Genomic DNA, 2956 nt, shown 5'->3' on the forward strand with positions numbered 1-2956 from the left:
TTCTCTGTATAGCCCTGGCTGTCCTGGAACTCACTCTGTAGACCAGGCTGGCCTCGAACTCAGAAATCCGCCTGCCTCTGCCTCCCGAGTGCTGGGACTAAAGGCCAAAGATTTACTTTTAAGAGACAGGTGTCATTATGTAGCTCTGGTTGGTCTCAAAGCTCACTCTGGAGACCAGGGCTGTAGCTTTGTTTGGTAGAGTGCTTATCTCAGAATGTCCTGAGAGCTAACCCCAGCTAGCACTGCAGAACTCACAGAGATCTGCCTGCTTCTGCCTCCCCAGTGCCGGGAATACAGGTAAGCACTGCCACACCCCGTGTGTGTGTGTGTGTGTGTGTGTGTGTGTGTGTGTGTGTGTGTGCCCATGTAGGATATGTACTTGTGAACACTGGACTCCATGGAGTCCAAAAGAAGATTTCGGGTTCTCTGGAGCTGGAGTTATAGATGTTTGTAAGGCACCCAAGGTGGGTGTTAGGAACTGAGGTCCTCTGCAAGAGCAGGGCACACTCAACCCCCAAAACCTGGGACCTTTTGAACGCTAAGCAAGCTCTCTGCCCCTAAGCACACACCTAACCTCCTCATGGGTTGTTTTGTTGCTGCTTATTTATTTATTGTAAGGAGGAGTCTTGCTATATAACTCTAACTGGTCTGGTATTTACTGTGTAAGCCAGGCCCAACTTGGCATTGTATGCATGTCTGTGTGTAGGTATATATACATGTATGTATGTATGTATACATGCACTCGATCTTAGTCAAAAGGCTGAGAATTGATATTTATTTATTTATTTGTTTTGAGACAAGGTCTTAGTCTGTAGCCCAGAGTGATCTAGAACTTATAGGAATTCTCCTGCCTCAGCCTCTTCAGTGCTAGGATTATAGAGGTAGGTATGAGTCACCACATCTAGAGTTGATTTATTTTTATAAACCTAAAGAATACTTTTTAGATTTACTTGTTTTATGTGTTTTGGCAGCATGCATGTAAGTATATCACATGTGTGCTGTGCCCCCGGAGGACAGAAGTGGGAGTCAGGTCCCAGAAACTGGGGCAACAGATGTTTGTGAGCCACCATGTGGGTTCTGGGAATCGAATCTAGGTTTGCTGCAAGAGCTACAAGTACTCTTAACTACTGAGCATCTCTTCCCCTGTCATGTGACTATGGTGGCGCATGCCATTGATTCCAGCACTCAGGGGGCAGAGGCAGGTGAATTACCAAGTTCAAGGCCAGCCTGATCTACATAGTAAGTTTCAGGACAGCTGGAACTACACAGAGAAACCATGAACCATGAAGGATCATCTGCCTTCCCCACTTAGGGTTCTCCAGAACTTCTGGTCTACTTTATAGCCAAACCCCAGTCCCTCTGGCTCTGGAGTGACCTACCCAACCATCTGCCTAGTGTTTGGACCTTTGTCCCTCTGTCCATCTGCACTGACATTTTTATTTAGTTCTTCAAATGCTTCAGACTCGTTCCACTCTCCTATTGTCCCGCACCTGCTACTCCTCAGGCTGGAACGCATCTCCTTGGATGGAAGCTTGGAATTCTTTGCTACCTCATCTCTGCTCGAATACCACAGCTTAGCAATGTTTTATCTAACACAGGAACTTTGCAATAGGCAACGAGGGTTATTTACTTTTAACATTTTAATTTGATGTGCATGCCCGCATACCCATGTGCTATGACATACATGTGGGTCAGAAGGCAATTTTGTGGAGTCAGTTTTCTCATTCCACCATGTGGGTTCCAGGGATCCAACTCTGGTTGCCAGGCTTGGTGGCAAGCACCTTTCCCCAGTGAGCCACCTCACAGTCCCTAAGGTTTTGACGATGATTGCCCATGTCCAATGGAAATGGCTTGCTTAGTGCAGACATTTTCTCTCTGTCTCAACCTTCCTTACCGTAGTTTGTGATACTTTATTATTTGTATTTACTATTTATGTGTTATATGTGTGTTTACATGTTTGTGTGTATTCACCTTGTCAAGGGAGGCACACATGTACAATAATGTGGGGGCATGCGTGCTCATGTGTATGTGTGTGTATATACAAGCTAGAGGTAGACAGAAGTGTCATTCTTTATTGATCTCCACCTTATTATTCTTTTAGACTTATTTACTTATTATGCATACAGCATTCTGTCTGCTTGTATGCCTGCAGGCCAGAAGAGGGCACTCGATCTCACTATAGATGGCTATGAGCCACCATGTGGTTGCTGGGAATTGAACTCAGGACCTCTGGAAGAGCAGCCAGTGCTCTTAATCGCCGAGCCATCTCTCCAGGTCCTCTCCACCTTATTTTTTATTACTTTTTTTTGATCCACCTCATCAATGCCTTCACATTATTATTATTATTATTGCTGGCAGGCATTTTGAGATAGGGGCTCACTATGTAGCCCTGGCTATCCTGGAACTCACTATGTAGACTAGGCTGGCCTGGAACTCACTATGTAGACCAGGCTGGTCTTCACAGAGGTCCACCTGCTTCTGAATCCCAGCTATGAGATTGAAGATGTGACCACCGTGCTGGTGGCTCCATCTTACTTTTTTTTTTTTTTTTTTTTTTTTTTTTTGACAGGATCTCTCACTGAGCCTGGAGCTCACCAATGCAGACAGAGGAGTTAGTCAGGGAGCCCCTAGGAACCACATGACTCTGTTCTCCCAGTGCTGGGATTAGGGGTGCACATCAACTGGGTTGGCTTGCCCACACATCGTGTACTTAATGATGGAGCCGAGCCGTCTGTCTAACATTGTGTGGTACTTTAAGCTGTGGAGAACCCTGAGGTGTGGGAAGGATTCTTGTCAAAAGATTGGTGTGTGTGACAAGGGTGGTCATTCAGAACTTCTGCCTCCCTCTATGGACCAAGCTGTCCAGTCTGTCAGTCTGTTAGCAAATTCATCCCAACATCCTGGAATCTAGAAAAGAAAATCTCCTCCTCTTCCTCCTCCTCCTCCTCCTCCTCCT

At 45.9% G+C, this 2956-nt stretch overlaps 1 protein-coding gene across 2 annotated transcripts in view; it reads left to right on the top strand.

The window, feature by feature from the left end:
* C6H1orf127 (chromosome 6 C1orf127 homolog) overlaps nt 1-2956 on the top strand; it is a 32201-nt gene that overhangs the window by 4477 nt on the left and 24768 nt on the right. The gene's annotated exons all lie outside the window — the stretch shown is intronic.

The sequence above is a fragment of the Mus pahari genome, chromosome 6, assembly GCF_900095145.1.
Source record: "Mus pahari chromosome 6, PAHARI_EIJ_v1.1, whole genome shotgun sequence".
Classification (NCBI taxonomy): Eukaryota; Metazoa; Chordata; class Mammalia; order Rodentia; family Muridae; genus Mus; species Mus pahari.